This window comes from Pteropus medius, unplaced genomic scaffold (assembly GCF_902729225.1).
Source record: "Pteropus medius unplaced genomic scaffold, Ma_sr-lr_union100, whole genome shotgun sequence".
NCBI lineage: Eukaryota > Metazoa > Chordata > Mammalia > Chiroptera > Pteropodidae > Pteropus > Pteropus medius.
This window is the reverse complement of record NW_024344370.1, coordinates 16,024,459-16,047,819: the sequence shown is the minus strand read 5'-3', so window position 1 is coordinate 16,047,819 and position 23,361 is coordinate 16,024,459.

Genomic DNA, 23,361 nt, shown 5'->3' with positions numbered 1-23,361 from the left:
CCTGTTTTGTTGTTTGTTGTTTTTTTGGGGGGAGTGTTCAAATAACTTGAAACAGAAGTGACATTTGTAGAATAACTTACTGAGTAACAGAAATAAGGAATCAAATTTAAGACTTAACTATAAAATTAATATTAAAAACCACCCTGAATTATAATTTTTCACTAGGTATTCACGCTTGTTCCTGAAAAAAACAAACAAAAATCATATTAAACAATTGAGAAGTGGGCTAATTGAGATTCTGAATACATGAAACACACAGCATAGTGGAAAAGAATAAACATTTAAATATACTGTAATTTTCAAGTTAAATTTTTGATTAGGGATAAAATCACTAAATAGGCTGTACTTTCGCCACTTAATGAGAGAAGAATATTTCATAATATATTACTTAATTTAGGAAATGGTGGCACTCTTCTTCTAATGAAAATAGTATGCCATAATACAAGAAACTTTCTTATGTTCATCTAAGAAAAGTTAAAATCCAAGCTTTAAATAAAGAGGAAAAAATACTGTACCAGTCTTAAAGTCTCTTGTTCACATAATTTCTAGAGCTTAACTGAGGACTGAATATGCTTTCCGTTTTTTAGATCCTTTTTAATTGTATATAATTAACAATTCCCAGATCAACCTGCTCAAGTTTCCTTTAACTTTCTGTCCATTGATTTCAAGACCAGCAGCTCTTAAAGAAAAAAAAAAAAAATAGGACTTCATATCTGGACCTCATGGAATAGTCCTAAGCCATGCCCTAGATGTAGCAAAATGGCTCAACTTACAAGGCTTATATGAGTTGTATAATGAGCTAGAAAAATAACGAGTTTGAGATGGTTCCCTTAGTCTTTTTCCTCAAAATTAAATGTAACAATAAAAACAATTAAATGGGGGAAAATGATGTCTCCTTAATGTCTGGCCTCTTGTAAAGATTGTAAATTACTTTTATGATGCCTCTGGTTTTCCTAGGGAATTATGAAAATCCAATACTTTAATTCATATTTTGAAAATTATATTGAAGCTACTGATAACCAATTAAGTGAAACATTAAAAGAAAGGTAAAATGCTAAATTAGAAAGATCTTCTTTATGTGAACCAATAATATTTCTACTCATGTGTCAAGATAAAAATAAATTGCCTTCATATGGAGGAACCTGAATTATCAACTGAATTTGGAACTAAAGTTATTACTCTACAGAGAATAAGTATATAATATATATGAAAACACATAATTTAGTGTTCTAATTCTCAGTTAATGTTATAAAATTTTATATAAATTTATAAAAAAATATTTTTAGAACTACTGATAAGACAAGCAGACAATAAACAATATCCTTCTTCATTGTAAAACAGATTTATAAAGAAATATACTTTCCAAATTGCCCATCTGTGACCCTTTCACACTATGATCAAAAACAGCATACTGGAGTACCCCAGATAAAATGGGTCTGAAAAAAATAAAATTAACAAATATCATGTATTTGGATTCTCTTAATATTAATTGTGATGGCTACAATGTAGTGGATGAATAAATAGTAAATGAAAATAAATAATTGTATGTAATTGTTCTTCATATCAAAGCCTAGATTTTTTCTCCATTAACCAAACTCCAAAAAATTTTATCCAACTTCCTTTCCCTGTAGGATTAAAAATCTACAGCATGTATATAATTTAAATATCTAATAAAAATACAAATTAGATAACATATATATTAGTTGTATATGTTAATTTTTATTCCTCTTAAAAAAGATTATAAAATATTCTGAAATATGGGGATAACATTTAGTTATTCACTCATATACTTTAATTTGTAGAATTTCTACTAAAATAGAAATAGCTCTACCTAAAGTTAGCATAAGTAGTCATCATTAGTTTGCAATAAACTGAGTCCAATCTGTAGAATGCACAAATTCCTCAAACCTGAAAACCTATTTAACAGATGGTTTAGATTTGCATCCAGGTTTGCCTCTCAAAAATCCTACACCATTAAGTGTAAAAATAGATACATATTATAAAATGTTAAGTTAGTCAATTAATAGATATTTAACACATTAAAATTATGAAATCTAAAGCAAAAATCAATATTTATTTGTGTTTTAGCTTCTGAACTTTATTAATGTGGGCCATTCTTAAAATAATAAGGAAATAGAAGTTCATTGGTGAAATAAATAATTGACAATAATAACATTAGGAAAACATAACTATAGGTCTATCAAAATCTTTCAACATTAATTATACTGATATATTTATTTATTTTAAATTGTATAAAATTATCGTAAAGACAAAGGCATGACTATCATTTCTCATTCAAAAAAGATATAATTAAATTTGAAATTCTACTTCACAGAGTTTAAAACAGATCTCAATAAAGTGTTAGAAATCAAGTGACAAATACTGTCCCCTATAACATTAACATTCACAAGAATAAGTAGTATCATCAATCCCATATTCTCAGAAAGTATGTTAGTATATATTCGAATTTGTTAGAAGAGTAAAAGCTACCTAGTTTGTAGCTTGTCAACACTGCAAATGATTATTTTTATATCTATATTGTACCTTGTGACTAAATTTTAATTATACAATTAAACTCTGGATTTACATAATAGTCTCGTTTTATGTATATGTACAAATCATTTTTGTTTTTATTGTTTCCATAACAGGGATACATATATCAGCTTGAATGACATGTGCTGAAACTTAAAACCATAGCAATGTCATTAGAAATTTCACATTATGTAGCTATTAAACATTTTAGAAAATGATGGTAAGAATTCACAGATCTTACCTTGACAAACCTGAGGATACTCAATGTTCTAATTCTTATTTTTGTAAAATACAAGTTACAATGCATGCTCAAATACATTTTATTAAATGCTACAAATACGGATTCTGAAAACTTATTATGTTTGTATTAAAGGAGCTAACCTTTAAAATAAAAATACCAAAGCAGAGTATGTTATAACTTTCAATGAATAAAGGTCATTTCTGACTACCATCTTTTCCATGTCTAAAACTTAACGAATGCTTCTATTTGCATTTATATTGTACTGTTTATTCGCAAAGAATCTCAAAAGATTTAAACTTTTCTCAGTGAAATGACATTACAACTACTGAAGTGGAGCCACCTATGGTGTATAACAATACAAGCTTTTTTTTCTTGAGTTAGAATGGGGAAATAGGTATTTATGTCCTGAATCTTAATCCCGGTACTGAGTAATATGTACTTTATAAATAATACATACATAAGAAAAATATTTTATTACTTTTCCAAATTTGAATATTAGTTCTGTTGTTTACATGAACAAAAAACATAAACACATACTACTATTGTACAAATATAAACTCTACTTTAACCAAATCATGAGCTTTCTCATTTCCAAAATGTTTATTGTATGATTATAAACAGTCTCTTGAAAGTAAAACCCATTAGAAATGTATCTATTTAAGTATTTTTTTTTATTTTATTTTAAGGAGTATTCACACAATTCAATGTTTGGAGAGCTGCATTCCTTACATAGGTTTAACTATGAAGTAAAAGAGGTAAACAGATATTTGAGTTATTTAAACAGTAATCAAAAAATAAAATGCAGCCATAGGTGTAATTCTGTTATATTTTTTGCTTAGCAAAAGTGAGTGGATTGCAATATAAATGCTAAAATACTGTGAATTTGTTTAATTAAAAAAAATTCTGATAATAGCAAATTAAGTAGTCTCTTGCTGAGTACAACTATAAACACTAGGGTATATACCTCTGTCTCTATATTTATATATCTATCTATCTGACCAGGTAAGTGAGCATAGCGTTAGGAGTCCTTGTCCTCTGAAATATGTGCTAAATTTGGTGGGGCAGCTGTGAGATGAGCTGTATTTTTGACAGGCTCTTATGTTTATGGGGCATGATTTGACAGGTTAGACATGTGACTGCATTAGTTATATATTGCTATGTAACAAATTAAAATCAGCGGCTTAAAACAACTAAAGTTTTATTACCTTAACCTCTCTTTTGGTCAAAATTTGGACTTGGCTTAGCTGGGTACTTATGACTCAGGATCTTTCACAAGGCTGTGATGAATTTGTTAGCTGGAGCTATAATAATCTCACAGCTCTAATGGAAGATCTGCATTCAAACTCACTCATGTGTCTTAGCTGGCATCAGAATATCTACTTACACTTACAAGCGCACACGCACACACATATACACTCATCTGTGGATTTCTCCACTGGGATACATACAACATGACAACTTACTTGCCCTAAAGCGAGAGTTTTAAAAAAGAGAAGTGAAGGAGAGAGAGCGAAGTTAGTTTTTTTTAGAACCTAATCTAGAAAGTAATATTATATTCTCTACTAGAAGTAAATCACCAGGTCTAGCCCACATTCAATGGAAGACAATTACACAAGAGCATGAATATCAAGGTAGGGATCACCGGGAGTCATTGTTGAGACTGCCTAACCCAGTGGCATTGGTGAACACCATTTATCTGCTTTCAGACATAGAAAGGATGATCTCCATATGTAAATGTAAATAAGAAATAGGAAGGATCTCCAAAAATTCAAGCTAGTTTCAGGTCAATCTAATCCTTTAATTGGATTAAGGTTATCCTGAGGTGCTAATATCTATAGTATTCCTTAGGGCTAGTAACTTTTGGAACCTGACAAGGAAAAGATATTTTATCTGAAAGAAAATTATATTATCTTAGGCCTGAAGTTGGCTCCTTAAGAATCTTTGAAAATATAAGATCCAGCATGCAGTAAGAAATGGCAAGGAATATGAGCATATGAAATGAAAAGACATGGATGAAAATTAACAACAACACACATACACACACAAAAACAGACAATAGGGACAGATCCACAAAGTTCCAAATGTTAGAATTATTAAGCACAAACATATCTATAACAAACTTACTATGCATAGTGGATATTTGGTTCTGTCCAAATGTCCACTGAGACATTTAATCCATGTCAAAAGGTTCTTGAAATTCGGTTATGTCCAAAATGTCCATGGAAACATTTGGTCCATAGTCAATATAAATTCTGCTCTTTTGCAAGATTCAAACCCCAACCCATTTACCTAACCCCATGTGCTACTACCCACTAGGTTACCGAGGCAAGAAGGGTTATTATTGGCAATACAGCCACTACATAATTATTAAATCAATAAAACATAATAGTATTTTTAATGTATTAATCCTCTAAATCAAAACTAAAAATAAATATTATAAGCTATTTGAACACAGGGCATCCTATAAATTTGGAGAAAACCAAATATCAAGGGCCATTTGTCATGAACCAAATATGCTCATGGATGCTTTAGACATGACCAAATGCCTTGCAATGATTTACCGTATATATTTACATACACACATATGTATGTAACACACAAAATTACTATATGTGTATATATTAAAAATTTGTGCCTTTAATGCTGAAACTGGACTGCTTGTGATTCTGTCCCTATAGTTTGATTTTTTTTAGTTGATTTTTATTTATGTCTTCTTATCGCCTCATATACTCATATTACTTGTTACTTCTTACTGCATGCTATATCTTATATTTTATGGATCATATATACAATATATATGTACATTTCTTTATATATGCATATATACATATGCATATATACATATATAAAGAAATATGCATATATATGCATATACATATGCATATATACATATATAAAGAAATCTCATTTACAATAGTATTAAAAACAAATACATAGAAATAAATTTAACCAAGGAGGTGAAAGACCTGTAAACTGAAAATTATAAAATACTGTTAAAAGTAATTGAAAAAATTGCAAATAAATGGAAAGATATCCCATATGTTTTCACTGAAAGAATTAATATGGTTAAAATGACCATACTACCTCAAATCATCTACAGATTCAAAGCAATTACTATCAAAATTTTAATGACCCTTTTCACAGAAATAGAAAATAAAATACTAAAATTTGTATGAAACTACAAAGACCTCAAATAAAAAAGCGACACTTTCTGATTCCAATCAATATTACAAAGCTATAATAATCAAAACGGTAAGGTAATGGTACAAAAAGAAACACATAGACCAATGAAACAGAACAGAGAGCCCAAAATGAGCCCACACATATATGGTTAACTAATCTTTGACAAGAGCGTCAAGAATACACAATGAGAAAAACATAGTGTCTTTAATGAATAATGTTAGAAAACTAAGCATCTATGTGTAAAAGATTAAAATTGGACCATTATCTTCCACCACTCACAATTATTAACTTGAAATGGATTAGAGACTAAAATATAAGACTTGAAACCATAAGACTCCTAGAAGAAAACAAAAGAAAAAATCTCTTGGCAATAATTTTTTACATAGGAAATTGAAAGCACAGGAAACAAAAGCAAAAACAGACAAAGGGGACTACTTCAAACAAAACAAAACAAAAACCCAAAACTTATGTACAGCAAAAGAAAATATCAGCAAAATGAAAATGAAGCCCATGGAATAGAAGAAAATATTTGCAAATCATATATATCTGTTAAGGGTTATAATATAAACTATATGAAACTCATGCAACTAGATAACAAAATACATACATACATACATACCCAAATAAATGGGCAAAAGATGTAAATAGATATTTTTTAAAAAGATATACAAATATACAACAAGTATATAAAAAGATATTTATCATCACTAATCATCAAGGAAATACAGATCAAAATTATAATGAGATATCATCTCAGACCTGTTAGGGGTGGCTATTATAAAAAAGACAACAGATAAATGTTGGCAAGATTATGGAGAAAAGGGAACACTTGTACACTGTTGGCGGGATTGTAAATTGAGACAGCTATTATAGAAAACAATATGGAGGTTACTCAAAAATTTTAAAGCGGAACTACCATATGATTCAGCAAAAAATACATACATGTATCATATGTACACAAATAAAATTAAATTAATATTTCAAAGAAATATCTGCATTCTCATGTTTATTATAGCATTATTCACAATAGCCAAGATTTAGAAACAACCTAAGTGTCAGTTGATAGATGAAAGGATAAAAAAATGTGATATGTATATCTACATCTATATAAAATATGTATACAGTGGAAAATTATTTAGCCAAAAAGAAATAGGGAGAGAAAGAATAAAAGAAATGCTGCCATTTGTGGCAACACTGATGGACCTGGAAGGCATTATACTAAATAAAATAAGCCATATACAGAGCAATAAAAACACTGACATCACTTATATGTGGAATACAAAAAAGTTGAACTCATAGAAACAGAGAGTAAGAGAATAGTTACCAGGATCTGGTACAAACTTTCAGTTATAAAAAGAAGTTTTGAAAACCTAATGTACAGCATGATAACTATAGTCGATAATATTGTATACTTAAAAATTTGCTCAGGAGTAATTTCTTAAATTTCTTTACCACCAGAAAAAAAAAATTCACTATATGAAGTTATGAGTATGTTACTTAGCTTGATTGTAGTAGTCATTTCTTAATGTATTTGTATATCAAAACATTACATTCTACAACTTAGATATATGCAATTTTTATTTGTCTATGATAACTCAATAAAGTTGGGAAATAAAAAATTACTAAATTTCAAAATTACATATATATGTATATACACAAGTGTAGACTGGATGATAAATATGTATTTATATATAATATATACTATATACATATAGATACAAACCATTTATAAACATATGTTTATAACTAGTTTATGTACACATTTACATATATATTCCAGTATTCATTTATACACACACACACACACACACACACACACACACACACACATAATTACATTTAAAAATAGAAAAACAATTGTTTGGGGATTACATACTTAGGTGGCAAAACCATAAAGAAAAGCAAATAAATATTTACCACAAAAGTCAGCATATTAGTTACCTTTCCAAGAAAAAGAGAGGGCAGTGATTTAAAGGGAGTACAAAGACATCTGTGGAGAGTTGGCAATATTTTAATTCTTGATTTAGTTACTGGTACATAAGTGTTTACATTATGATAAATCATGAAACTTTTGAAATTCCAATTTCAATTCCTTGGATATACGCCCAGAAGTGAAATTGCCAAATCATATTATAGGTCTATTTTCTACTCATTGTGGAACCTATATAGGGTTTCCACAGTGGCTGTACCATTTTACATTCCACCAACAGTGTACCAAGTTTCTTTTTTCTCCACATTCGTGCCAACACTTTTTTTATAATAGCCAACCTAACATGTGTGAGATGATATCTCATTGTGAGATATGCATTTTTATTTGAATTTCCCTAATAATTACTGAGAACTTTTCCTAAATGTGTTGTTCATTTCTGTATCTTCTTCAGAAATAACTTTTCCTATATGTATTGGTCATTTGTACATCTTTGGAAAAATATCTATTCAGTTCCTTTGAATTTTTTAAGTGCCTCCCCAAGTGGTTCAGGATCTACTTCAACTCTTTATAAAAATGTAAAAGGGGCTTCTTTACTTGAAGGGACACACAAAATAGCCACACGTTTCTGATAAAGGCATTCACAGTTGGTCTCACCTTGCTCTGCTTCCTCCTGAGGAAGTACTGGACTGAGGTCCAGTTCTTTGTATTCTTGTTACTCTGAAGAGTGGTCCATGAACCAGCAGCATCAGCATCACCTGGGAGCTTGTTGCAAATGCAGCGTCTCAGGCCCCATCCCAGACCCAATGAATCAGAAAGGGTATTTAACAATATGTGCACATGATTAGTATGTATATTAAAGCTTGAGAAGAACTGTTCTAAGTAATAGTGTAGAAATTCTTTTACTCAAAAGAACCCTGAAATTTTTATTTATTTAGTTTTTAAATTTATTTATTTTAATTAGTTTTAAGTATACAGTTCATTGGTTAGACATCTATATAGTTCATAAAATGATCCCCCCATTGTTCCCTCCCTCCCCTGACCCTCCACCAACCCAACATATTGATGCTAACTGCATTCCCTATGCTGTGCTCCCCATCCTCATGACCATCCATTAGCTACAAATTTGTACTTCTTTAACCCTTCACCCCCTTCTCCCAGCCCCTCAACATCCCTTCCCTCTGCCTTTCACCAAATTGTCCACTATATTCATGAGTCTTTTTAATTAGTTTATTCTTTTTATTCCTTAGATTCCGCATATAAATGAAATCGTATAGTGTTTATCTTTCTCTGTCTGATTTAAATACCTTCTAGGTGCATCAAAGCAATACCTTTTTCCATCCTCTTCCTTTTAATCTGTGTGTGTCTTTTAATCTGGTGTATCTCTTGTAGGCAGCATGTAGGGGTCTTGTTTTCTTATCCATTCAGCCACTCTTTTAGTTGGAGCACTTAATTATTTTCCATTTGAGTTACCTATTGATAGAAATGTAGTTGTTACCATTCTTTATTCCTATTTTTGATACATGTTTTTTCTTCTTAAAGAAGTCCCTCCAACATTTCCTGTAATACTGGCTTGATAGTGATAAATTCCTTTAGCTTATTTTTGTCTGGGAAGCTCTTTATCTGTACTTGAACTCTAAATGATAGCTTTGCTGGATAAAGTATTCTTGGTTGTAAGTCCTGGGACTTCATCAAGTTGAATATTTTGTGCCAAGCTTTTCTGTCCTGCATAGTTTCTTTTGAGAAATCAGCTGCCAGTCTTATGGGTGTTCCCTTATAAGTAACTATCTGTTTTTCTCTTGCTGCTTTTAATATTCTTTTTGTATTTAACATTTGGCATTTTAATTATGATGTGTCTTGTTGTGGGCCTCTTTGGATCTCTGGTTTTTGGGATTCTCTGAGCTTCCTGGGGTTTTATGTCCATTTCCTTCACCAGATTAGGGAAATTTTCCATCATTATTTCTTCAAACAGCTGTTCAACATCTTGATTTTCTTCGGGTACACCAATCAGACAGATATCTGGACCCTTAATAGTGCCCCATATTCTCCTTAAATTATTTTTATAGTCTTGGCATATTATCTCTTTCCATTCTGATTGAGTGCCCTTGGTTTCCCTGTCCTCAAGATAGGACATTTAATTTTTTTCTTTATTCACTTTATTATTTTGTTTATTCCATTCAATATATTTCTCATCTCAGATAATGTGTTCTTCATTTCTAACTGGTTCCCTTTTCTAATTTTCATTTCCATTTTTATCTCTTTGTTGAATTTCTCACTGAATTTATCTACACTTTTCAAAAGTTAATTGAGCATCATTATAACCAGTGTTTTGAACTCTCTATTTGTTAGATTACTTGACTCCATTATTCCTGGATCTCTGTTCCATTCTCTCATATGGTTTCTGCTTCTTTGTCTTCCCATTTGGGCTGTTTTCCATGTCTGTTTTTATGTACTAAGCAAAGCTCCTAAGTCTCTTGGTCTTATTAGTGTGGATTTGTGAAGTAGGTGTCCAATGGCACAGTCTTGAGAGGGATTCAGCTGCAGGCCAAATTTATCCAAGCCTCTACCCCTCCGGGGCCACCTGTTAAGATTCAGCAAGCAATCTACAGATGCTGTGCTTATAGTTGCCTCAAAGGCCACACCAGAAACCAAGGCCAGCTGCCTCCAGTGTGAGTCTAGGTGCTGCTCAGCAAGGAGCACCTGACTCGCTGAGGATATACCTGGGTGTGGTTTGGGTGAGGCCACTAGTTGGGGGTGGCAAGGTTTCAGGGAATCCTTTGGGCGGAGCAACCTCTGTTATTCAGTTTGATGACGTCTAGGCTATGGTGGCGCTGTGTTTGTACTCTGGGAGAAGGGAGGGGTAAACAGGGAACAATGGATACTGCCGGCACTTCTGTACAGAGCAAGTCTCGCCTCAGCCCTCACTCTGACAATATATCCCTGTAAGTCCCTTGTGACCCCAGTGCACAGCTGAATCGGTGTTGGTGCTCAGAGCTAGCAGCTTCACTATCATGAAAATCTGCTCCCAGATGCAGCCCCTTTAAGAGACTTCTGCCGCTCCTGCCGCCGCTGCTGCTACTGCTGCCACTGCTACTGCTGCCACAGCCTCCGTCCCACTCAACCAGTCGAGATTGGGCAGCCCCACGTCCTTGCCCTGTCCTACCTTCTGCCATTGCAGGGTGATTTCTTGGACTTCTCCCTAGTTGTATGACTTGTTCATCAAGATCCAGGTGATTTTTACTTGCTGCTTACTCTTTGTTTCCATCAAAACTTTGATTTGGTCACCAGAGGGTTGAACAGAGCCTCTATCATCTACGCCATTTTTTTTTCCCCTCAAGAACCTCTCAATTTTTAGACAGGATAATCAAAATAGTTTTCATAGTATGTGTCCTGTTGATCATGATCATTCTAATAGGTGTGAGATGGTATCTCATTGTGGTTTTGATTTGCATTTCAATAATAGCTAGTGAAGTTGAGCATCTATTCATATGTCTGTTGGCCATTTGTATGTCTTTTTGGGAGAAGTGTTTGTTCAGGTTCTCTGCCCATTTTTTAATTGGATTGTTTGTTTATTTGTTGTTGAGTTGTATAAGTTCTTTGCATATTTTTGATATTGGGCCCTTATCAAAGGTGTTGTTTGCAAATATATTCTCCCATTCAGATGGTTTCCTCTTTGCTTTGTTGATGGTTTCTTTTGTTGTGCAGAAGTGGTTTAGTTTGATATACTCCCATTTGTTTATTTTCTTTTACTTCCCTTGCCTTTGTGGTTAAATTTATAGAATCCTCTCTAAATCCAAGGTCTATGAGTTTAGTATCTATGTTTTCTTCTATGCATTTTACTGTTTCAGCTCTTGTATTCTGGTCCTTAATCCATTTTAAGTTAATTTTGGTGTTTGGTGATAGACAACCATCTAATTTCATTCTTTTGTAGGTAGCTTTCCAGTTTTCCCAGCACCATGTATCGAAAGGTTTTCCTTTCTTCATCGTATGTTTTTGGCTTTTTCCTTGAAAATTATTTGCCCATATAAATGGAAGTTGACTTCCGGACTCTCAATTCTGTTCCATTAGTCTGTGTGTCTGTTTTCTGCCAATACCACGCCATTTTGATTATTGTTGCTTTGTAGTATAATTTGAAGTCAGGCACAGAGATAAGTAAAGACATGTTCTTTTTTCTCAGGATTGTTTAGCTATTCAGGATCTTTGGTACTTCCACACAAATCTGAAGATTTTGTGTTCTATTTCCTTAAAAATATGCCAATAGGATTTTGATGGGAATTGCATTAAATCTGTATTATGCTCTAGGTAATAAGGTCATTTTAACTATTTTGATTATTCCAATTCAAGAACACAGAATATCTTTCCATTTCTTTGTGTCTTCTTCAAATTCTTTTAATAGTGTTTTATAGTTTTCATTGTATAGGCCCTTTACATATTTCGTTAGGTTTATTCTGAGGATTTTATTCTTTTTATTGCATTTGCAAAAGGATTTTTTTTTTTTAGGCAAAACAACCCTTAGTTGACCTCACAGATTGTAAAGACCTTGTCAGCTTACAATCCCTTATTTTATTTTATTTTGTTTATTTTTATTTTTTACACCTATAGTACCTGGTCTTCCTAGATGGTCTCTCATCCAAGTACTAACCAGGCCCGACTCTGCTTAGCTTCCGAGTTCAGATGGGATCGGGCATGGCCATAGACACAAAACAAATTTTTAATTTCTTTCCCTGAAAATTCATTATCAGAGTACAGGAATGCTATGGAATTTTGAACATTGATTAGGCATCCTGAAAACTTACTGTATTTATTTATTATTTCTAGTAGTGTTTTAGTGGTGTCTTTAGGGTTATCTATATAGAGAATCATGTCATCCACAAATAGTGACAGTTTGACTTCTTCATTTTCTATTTGGATTTTTTTTATCTCTTTCTCTTGCCTGATTGAGCTTGTTTGGACTTCCAATATTATATTAAATAATAATGGTGATAGCAGAGAGCATTTTCTTAGAGGAAAGGTTTTTAGGTTTTCACCATTAAGCATAATGTGGGGTTTCTCATATATGGCCTTTATTATGTTGAGGTACTTTCCTTCTATACCTATTTTGATAAATGTTTTGATCACAAATGGATGCTATATGTTGTCAAAGGCTTTTTCTGCATCTATTGATATCATATAATTTTTCTCCTTTATTTTGTTTATATGGTGTACCACATTAATCAATTTACACATGTTAAATAATCCTTGTGCCCTTGAGATGAAGCACACCTGGTTATGGTGTATAATCTTTTATAACATGTTGTTGTATTTGACTTACTAGTATCTTATTTCAGATTTTTGCATCTGGTCTGTAATTTCCATTTCTTCCGTGTGTTATCTTTACCAGGCTTTGGTAGCAAGGTAATATTGGCCTCATAAAATGAATTAGGAAATATTGGCTTCTCTTTGATTTTTTGTAAGAGTTTGAGAAGAATAGATATTAAATATTTGAATGTTCAGTATAATTTACTGGTGAAGCCATCTGGTCCTGGTCTTTTACTTTTGGGGAGGTTTTTGATGACTATTTCAATTACCATACTGCTGATCAGTTTGTTTAGATTTCCTAGTTCTTTATGATTCAGTCTAAGAAGTTTGTATATTTCTAAGAATTTGTCCATTTTATCCTAGGTTATTAAATTCGATGTTATATAATTTTTCATAAAAGTCTTGTGTGATCCTTTGTATTCCTATGGTATTTGTCATAACTTATACTCTTTCATTCCTGGTTTTGTTTATTTGTGTCCTTTCTCTTTTTTCTTTAGTGAGTCTAGCCAGGAGTTTGTCAATTTTATTAATCTCAAAGAACCAGGTCTTTGTTGCATTATTTTTTTTATTGTATTTCTTCAATTTTATTTAATTTTGCTATAATTTTGATTATTTTCTTCTTTCTGCTAATTTGGGGCTTCATTTGTTCTTCTTTCTCTAGCTTTTTTACAATTTAGACTTAGGTTGTTTACTTAGGCCTATTGTATTTTTTGAAGTAGGCCTGTAATGATATGAACTTTCCTCTTATTACGACTTTTGCTGTGTCCTAAAAGTTTTGATATATTTTACTTTCATTATCATTCATTTCTATGTGTCTCTCAGTCTCTCTTTTTATTTCTTCTCTGGCCCAATTATTCTTCAGTAGCATGTTGTTTAATTTCCATGTATTTGTGGCTCTTCTTCCTTTTTTTTTTTTTACAGTTGATCTCCAGTTTCAAATCATTATGATCACAGAATATGGTTGGTATGATTTCAACCCTCTTATATTTATTAAGGCTATCTCTGGGTCCCAGTATGTGGTCAACCCTTGAGAATGCTCCATGTGCACTAGAGAAGAATGTGTAAGGAGCTGTTTTGGGATGAAGCGAAGGGCTCTGTAAATGTCAGTTATGTCCAGTTATTTGTCATTTAAGGATGTTATTTTCTTATTGATTTTTTGTTTGTATGATTTGTCCATATCCAACAGTGAGGTATTTAAGTCCCCTACTACGATAGTGTTTTGGTGTGTTTCCCCCTTTAGTTCTGTTAGGAATTGCTTTATATATTTTGGTGCTCCATTATTGGGAGCATAAATATTAATAAGTGTTATGTATTGTCGATGTATGGTTCTCTTTATCATAATGAGGTGTCCCTCAGTGTCTCTCTTTACCTTTTTATCTTGAAGCTTGTTTCATCTAAGTATAGCTACACCTGCTTTTCTCTGAATGCCATTTGCTTGCATTTTCATTTCCCACCCTTTGACTTTGAGTCTCTATTTGTCTTTGCAACTGAGATGTGTCTCTTGAAGGCAGCATATGGTTGGGTTTGGTTTTCTGATCCAGTCTGCAACTTTATGCATTTTTATTGGTGTGTTCAGTCTATTTACATTTAAGGTGTTTATTGAAATATGAGGTTTTCCTATAGCCACTTTGTCTTTTGTTTTCTAGTAGTTCAGTTTTTCCATATTTCCTTGTCATTGTGTTTCTGTTATGTTATTTAGGTGTGTTTTTTGTGGATTTCTCTCTGATCTCTCTTTTTTTTTTTATGTTATGTATCTCAGTTCTGGATTTGGTGTGTCATTGCCATTAAGATTATGTAAATGGTAGTTATATATAGTAGTCAATTTTCTTCTCTGTGTGCCTTATCTCCATTCCCCTTTGTGAAGTTGGATCTTTGCTGCCTCCTATTTTCTGTTATTGTTGTCTCAAATTATCCCTATGTATGCTGAACATTCATTTCTAACTTGCAATAGCAATTATCTTTTTAATGTTTAATCTTATAATATTCTGTTCTTAAGAAGCATTGCACTATCCTGATTTTGTCTGCATCCTAGTTGTCATACTCATAGTTATGTATTTTTTTTTGTCATTTTTTTCAGGGAAGATGTCCCTTTTCAATATTTCCTGTAATGTTGGCTTTGTAGTGAAGAAGTCCCTCAATTTTTGTATATCTGGAAAATGCTTTATTTCTCCTGCATATCTAGCGGAGAACTTTGCTAGATATATTATTCTTGGCTGGTAATTCCTTTCACTTAATAATTTGAATATTTAGTCCCACTACTTTCTTGCTTATAAGGTTCATGCTGAGAAGGCTAGAGATAGTCTAATGGGTTTTCCTTTGTAGGTTACTGCCTTCTTTTCCTTAGCTGCCTTGAAAAATCTTTCTTTGTCATTAATTTTTGAACATTTCAATATAATGTGTTTTGGAGAGGCCTTTTTGGGTTGAGATAATTGGGTGTTCTGTTTGTTTCTTGGATTCTAAGATCTAGCTCCTTCCTTAGATTTGGGAAATTCTCATCAACTTTTTTTTTAATATGTTCTCTGTTCCCTTCTTCTTCTCTTCTCCTTCTAGTATAACCATTATTCTTATGTGCTTTTCCTGAAGATGTCAGATAGTTTTTGTATAGCTCTTTTTTTATATTCTCAGGTTTCTCTCTTCTTCCTTCTGATTTATTTCTAGATTTCTGCCTTCAATATCACTGATTTTTTTCCTCCATCTGATCAGCTCTATTTCCTAAGCTTCCTATTTCATTTTTTATCTCTTTTAATGTGTTCTTCATCTCCAGAAATTGTATTTGGTGCTTTTTCAGAGTTTCAATCTGTTTGCTCAGAAACTCATTTTGTTGGTCTGTTTTGATTCTAAGCTCTTGAAATTGTTGATCAGATTTATTTTACATCTCATCGAGTTTTTTCAGGAGTGAAATCCTGAAATCTCTGTCATTTAAATTGTATATTTCTATATCTTTAAGGTTATTTTCTGAGAATTTTTTCTCTTTCTTTCTGAGCTGCCTCATCACCTTGTTTATTTATGGTTTCTGATGGACTATTTCTCTGCCTGGGCATTAATGTGGGTGTACTCTGCTTCTTTTCTGGGGGTGGGGGGGAAGATTTATTATATAGAAGTCTCTCTTTAGCCTGTTAATGAGAAGGGGTTTTTCTTTTGTTTTCCAGTAGGTGGCATCCAAGCCTCTTGGATTTCTGCTTTGAAGCTAATATAGCTTTTCTCTCTCTGATAAATTAAGTATTTAAACCACAATCAGATCCCCTCAGGCTAAGCGCCTGTCCATGGTACTAGCCACAGCTTATGTTTCAGTACCAGTTGCACAACTTCTCCTGGGGCTCTGTGGTGCTAGGTCTGGTAGAATATGGGGAGGAGGGAAGGATCATTCTGGGTTGGTCGGTGGAAGTTGCTGCTAGGCTCCATGTCTCAGTCTCTTGCTTTGTAATGGTGGCTGCTAAGACATAGCTGTTGCCCCTCTGCACTTAATTCCCACTCTGTTTTCTGCCCTAATTTCTGGGCTCTGCTGCATGGCATACATTGATCCCTCAGGCAGGGCTGTTAGGGGACTGGCCGAAAATTCTCCCCTGCCTCCTTCTGCAAGGAGCTCTGGCTGCATGTGGCTGCTTTGTTGTTCCTCTCAATTTACCCCCCAGACTCGTGTGGTTTTGACCTTTTGAAGCTCATGTACATATCACTCAGAAGTGCTTGTGCGTAGGTTGGGCATTATTTGTTGAGTTATAGATGTTTAGGTTGTTATTATTTCAAGGAGAAAAATCCAGGGAGATCCCTTACTTTGCCACACTTCTGATATCACTTCCTTTGATAATTTTAAATTAATTTTTTATTTTGATTTTCCCATCGTGTGAAAACAATACATATTCAGTAGAAACCGTACTTTGAATTTTGAATTTGATCAATTCCTGGGCTAGAGATGTGTGGTTCAATAATCTTTTATGATGCTGAGTAGCAACAATAAGCTGCAGCTTCCAGTAAGCCACAGCATCCAGTCAGCCATGTGATTATGAGAGTAAAACAAATGCAGTGTACTGTGTTGCCAGAGTTTTCAGCTGTATACATCAGTGGTAATTGCCCATACAACCATTCTGTTTTTCACTTTCAGTATAGCATCTAATTACATAAAATATTCAATACTTTATTTTAAAACTAGCTTTGTGTTAGATGATTAACTGTAGATTAATTTAAGAGTTCTGATCATGTTTAAGGTATGCTAGGCTAAGCCATGATGTTTGGTAGGTAGATGTATTAAATGCATTTTCAACTTAGAATATTTTAACTTATGATGCATTTATTGAACAGTAATCTCTTTGTAAGTTGAGAAGCTTCTGTATGTTGAACCATTCTAGAATCACATGGATAAAGCCCACTTGGACATGGTGTATGATCCTTTTAATGTGCTATTTATTTCAGTTTTCTAGTGATGAGAAATTTTGCTTCTATGTCCATCAAGTGTATTGGCCTGTAGTTTCCCTTTCTTGTAATTTCCTTGGCATCAGAGTAATGCTGGTCTCATAAAATAAATTTTAAGTTTTCTCTCTTTTTAAGAGAAGGATTGGTATTAGTTCTTCTTTAAATGTTCTGTAGAATTCACATTGAAGCCATTTATTTCTGATTTTTGTTGTTGTTGGGAAGTTTTGGGTTACTAATTCAAACTTTTTGTCATTGGTCTGTTCAGATTTTCTATTTCTTTGTGATTCACACCCAATAAGTTGTATGTTTCCAGAAATTAAATTAAATTAAATTATTTCTTATACATTATCCAAATTATTGGCAGATAATTTCTCATAGTAGTTTGTCTTTTTTTTTAATTCTGTGTCATCAGTTGTAATATCTCCTCTTTCATTTTTTATTTTAATTATTTGAGTATTCTCTTCTTCTTACTAATTTAGTTAAGAATTTGTCAACTTTATCTTAAGACAGTCTAAATTGTATAGATTGTATTTCTATTGATTTTTTTATTATCTATTTTGTTTATTTCTGTTCCAAACTTGTTATTTCTTCCTTCTTATAACTTTGGGTTTAGTTTTCTTTTTTTTTTAAGTTGTTTGAGGTATAAAATTAATTGTTTATTTGAGATCTTTCTTTTTTAAACCAGGTAAATACTATGATATACTTTTTTTTACACTCTACAAAAACAACCGTAAGGGAATTTAGTAAAGTTGCCGGATATCACAACAACATACAAAAACCAGTTGGACTTAAATACGCTAACAACAAAGTATCTGAAAAAAATTAAGAAAATAATTTCATCTACGATGGTATACATTGATACTTAGAAATAAACTTAAGGGCAGAAGTGAAAGATTTACACAATAAAAACTAAAAAAAAAAAAAAAGTTGAAAAATATTAAAGACCCAAATAAATGGAAAGAGACTTAATATTGTAAAAATGTTCATATTCTCCCAAGCGATCTACAGATTTAAATCAATTCCTGTCAAAATCTCAATGGCATTTTTTTTTACAGAAATAAAAAAACAATCTTAAAATTTATATGGTACAACAAAAGACCATGAGTAGTCCAAGCAATATTAAAAAAATAATAACAAAGCTTTATACATCACACACTTTAATTTCAATGTATATTACAAAGCTGTAGTAATTAAAACAATATGGCACTGGCATAAAAACATACATATAGACCAATGGAATAAAATAGAGTCCAGAAATAAATTCACACATAAAATGTCAACTATCCTTTGACAAGTGTGCCAAGAATACATAATCAAGAAATGATAGTCTTTTTAGAAAATGATCTTGGAAAAATTGGATAATCATATGCAAAATAATTAAATTGGACCATACACAAAATGAAACTCAGAAAGGATTAAATATTTAGACTTAAGACCTGAAATTATAAAATTCTTAGAACCAGATTATCAAGAAGAAAAGAGAAAAAACCCAAATAAATAAAATCATAAATGGCAGAGAAGAGATTACAACCAACACTACAGAAATACGAAAGATTGTTAAAGAATACTATGAAAAATTACATGTCAACAAATTGGACAACCTAGAAGAAATAGATACATTTCTAGAAATATACAACTTTCCAATACTGAACCAAGAAGAAACAGACAATGTGAACAGACTGATTATTGGAAATAAAATTGAAGCAGTAAAAAAAAAAAAAGTCCGCCAAACATAGACAAGAACCAGACCTGTTTCCAATGATGAAAGTCTATTAACATTTTAAAGAAAGTGGCCCAGAATCTATCCTTCAAAGAAGTCCAAAAATTTAGTGTTGAAGATTTCAAAACTCTATTCATGATCCGAACATCATTCCGGACACCAAAATCAGATTGAAGACACCATTGAAATAGCTGGGAAGGAGGAAGGAAGGGAAGGAAGCGGTGGAAGGAAGGAAATAAGGGAAATAGTGAAGAAGGAAGAAGAGTGGAATTAAGGGAAGAAGGGGAAGCAATGGAAAAGAAGAAAGAAGGAATAATGAAGGAAGGAAGAAGAAGAAGGATGAAATAATGAAGAATGAATGTACAAAAGGTACAGCTGAAATCACAGCCATCACCCTGATGAAAATAAATACAAAAATTTTCAACAAAATACTAGCAAAACAAATTCAACAATATATTAAAAAGATTATACAACTTGATTAAGGATATCTATATCGGGATTGCAGGGATGGTTCATATCCACGAAAAGATTAATATGATACATTACATCAACAAAATGAAGGATATAGATCATATGATCATCTCAATAGATAAAGAAAAAGTATTTGACAAAATTCAACATTTGTTTATTTTAAAAACTCTCAGCAAAGTGCACATAGAAGAAGCTTACCTCAAAATGATAAAGGCTATATATGACAAGCCCACGGTTAACATCATACTCAATGGTGAAAAATTGAAAACATTTCATTAAGATCACGAACAAGACAAGGATGCCCACTCTTACCACTACTATTTAATACAGTATTGGAAGTCCTAGCCACATCAATCAGACAAAAACATACATACATACATACATGCATACATACTGCCCAAATTGGAAAGGAAGAAGTAAAACTGTCTCTATTTGCAGATGTCCTGATACTATATATAGAGAAATCCCTAAAGACTCCACCAAAAATTCATAGAATTACTAAATAAATCCAGTAAAGTAATAGGATAACAAACTTATATACAGATATCTGTTATAGCGTTCCTATACACTAATAATGAACAATTAGAAGAAGAAATTTGAAAAACAATCCCAGTTACAATTGCAACAAAAAACAAAATACATAGGAATAAATTTAACCAAGGAAGTGGAAGACTTGTACTCTAAAACTATAGGATATTAAAAAAGAAACTGATGAGGACACAATTAAAAGGAAGAATATATTGTGCTCATGAATTGGAAAGACTGATATTATTAAAAAGGTTTATACTGCCCTAAGTAATCCACAGATTCAATGCAAGCCCTATCAAAATACCAATGACATTTTTCAGAGAACTAGAACAAATAATCCTAAAATTTATATGAAATTACATAGACCATGAGTAGCCAAAGTAATCTTGAAAAAGAACAAAGTTATACCTGCTATCAAACTATTATAAGGCTATAGTAATCAAAACAGCATGATACTGATCCTAAGTCAAGATGGAGGACAAGGTAAAAGTAAGGTTTGCCTCCTTTCAAGACCACATTAAAATTACAATCAAATTATAAAATAATAAATGTAGAGAATCAACTGAACTCCAGCTTATCATAACACATACATCTGATGATATAAAGGAGCTACATCAAAACATGTAGGATGGGAAAAGATACAAATCAAGCTGGGCCTGTACCCATGCATGATAGTGAAGCACCAGGAGGGAGAACACGACTGCAGAGGGCCCCCTGAAGGAGAGAAGGGTCCTACCCCCATATGGGAGCTCTGAAGCCCAGGGTCCAGCCAAAGGAGGAGGAGATCCCAAAAAATTTGACTGTAAATCTCAGTGGGGATTTTGGCTGTCTAGGTGAGATGAAAGAAACTGAAATACCAGGCACCTACTTTAAAGGACTGGCTCATGGTCTCTCTCACCCACTAACACACACCCGGGGCTCTGGGGGAAGGATGGAGTCTCAGGAGGTGCAAAAGTCATATGTGGGAAGACTGCATTATGTGGCACTGGAGTGAGAGATAGAGGGGCAGCCACCATTGTGCCTTAGTTGGACCCCTATGGGGCAGTCTGCAAACCGGTGCCAGCTTGCCTGTTCTGAACCTTCTCTCTGCACAGCCAATGTTGAAGCTGCATTGGTCCTAGGAGGTCGACTCACCATATCCAATCCACAGATTGCCTGAGGTGGCCCATTGCTTGGCAGCTGCCCTTCCCCTGCTACTTTTGGGGGCTAAGCATTCAGTGCAGGCATTAGAACTCGTCCGCAGCTGTGCATGCATTTTAGGGAAAACAGTTTCAGGCAGGTCACTAATGCCAAGAATAGCTTGGGAAGATTGTGAGGGTCTGTGAGACTGTCCCAGATGGCAGCGAGTCTTGCAGTGATCTGTGACTTTTGCCAGAGCCCGCAGATCCAGAAATGGCAGCAAACCTAGGGCTGTATAGGCCTGATGGTACTGTGTCTCTCTGAGATGCTGCTCCACCCAACCCACAAATTACCTGTGACAAGCCCGGTCACAGGCAAACCCATTCCCATCCTGTGGTGTCCTTGGGACATGAATTCAATAGCAAATAACAACTCAGTTTGTGTGGCCCATGCAAAGCCTGTGCTTCCTGGAAAAGACATTCAGTGGCAAGCCACAAATACCTGCCCATGAACTTCAGTATTTCTTGAACAGATCTTGGGTGTTTGCACATTTGAGGAGTGTGACAGCTGGCCTTCCTGCTATCTGAGACTTTTACAGGAAGCCACAGAGACAGAGCTGGCATGAAAACCAACACTGCAGTGGCCAGAGGAAATCTGCCCAATATATCCAGGTGAATCCCTGGGTCCACACACCATACAATGCACACATCACACAGAAGTTCTTTCAGGTATGGAGTCTTACAAGCAACTGACAGGCAGCCTCAGGCCTTGAGGATCACTGGTCCTTCTGCTAAATTGCCCCAGGCCTGGCACTGGGAGTAACTGGACCGTGGCTTACAGCATTGTCTCTTCCACATACCTATAGATTCAACATAAGCAGCAACCATCTTTGGATCACTTTGTAGCTCCCACCAGGTAGCCTTGAGCAATCAAAGGCAGCAGCTGATCTTTGCCTACCTGGGATCCCCTTCCATGGGGCCACAAAGCCAATGCACCCAGAGGCTGATACTAGACCACAACAGAACAACTCCTGACTAGTCCCATAAGCAGTACACCCAAAGGGTGTTCTCAAGAAGTGAACAAGCTTGCTAGGGCAAATCCCACTCAGTGGAGACAGCCCCCACACAGCAATATACACTCTGTGGGCATAGCCTATTCTCACAGTTAGCCTGAGTGTTAATCACAACCACTGATGTGCTAACAATAAAAGCTTAGCTACAACAGATCACACAGAACCCACACAAAAATCATGTCCAGAGCATCTGGCACAGGTGATTAGGAAGACGTGCAACTGGGTCACACAGGACACCTTCCACATAAGGCCATCTGGCCAAGACTGAGAGATAAATGAATCTTCTTAACACATAAAAACCAACACAGAGAGGTTAATAAAATAAGAAAACAAAGAAACATGCCACAAATGAAACAACAGGAGAAAACTTCAGAAAATAAGCTAAATGAAATAGAGGCAAGCACCTACTAGAGAAAGAGTTCAAAATAATGGTTATAATCATGCTTAATGAAATTAGAGGGAGAATGAACGATCTCATTGAGAATCTCAATAGAGAGAGAGTAAGCATAAAAAAAGGGCATAGAAACCATAAGAAGGAAACAGACAGAAATAGAGAATGCAATAACTAAAATGAAAAATACATTAGAAAGAATCAATAGTAGATTGAATGAAGCAGAATATCAAATTGGCAAGCCGAATAACAAGGTAGCAGAAAACACTCAATTGGAACAGCAAAAAGAAAAAAAAAAATAAATAAAGGAAAGTGAGGATAGTTTAAGAGACCTCTGGGACAACATGAAGCATAACAATATCTACATCACAGGAGTGTCACTGTTGGGAATGTTCTAAGTCCCTTGTTGCCCCAGTGGTGCTGGGGCCTCAGTTCTTTCAGCAACACAATAAAAAATTACAGATCAATGAAG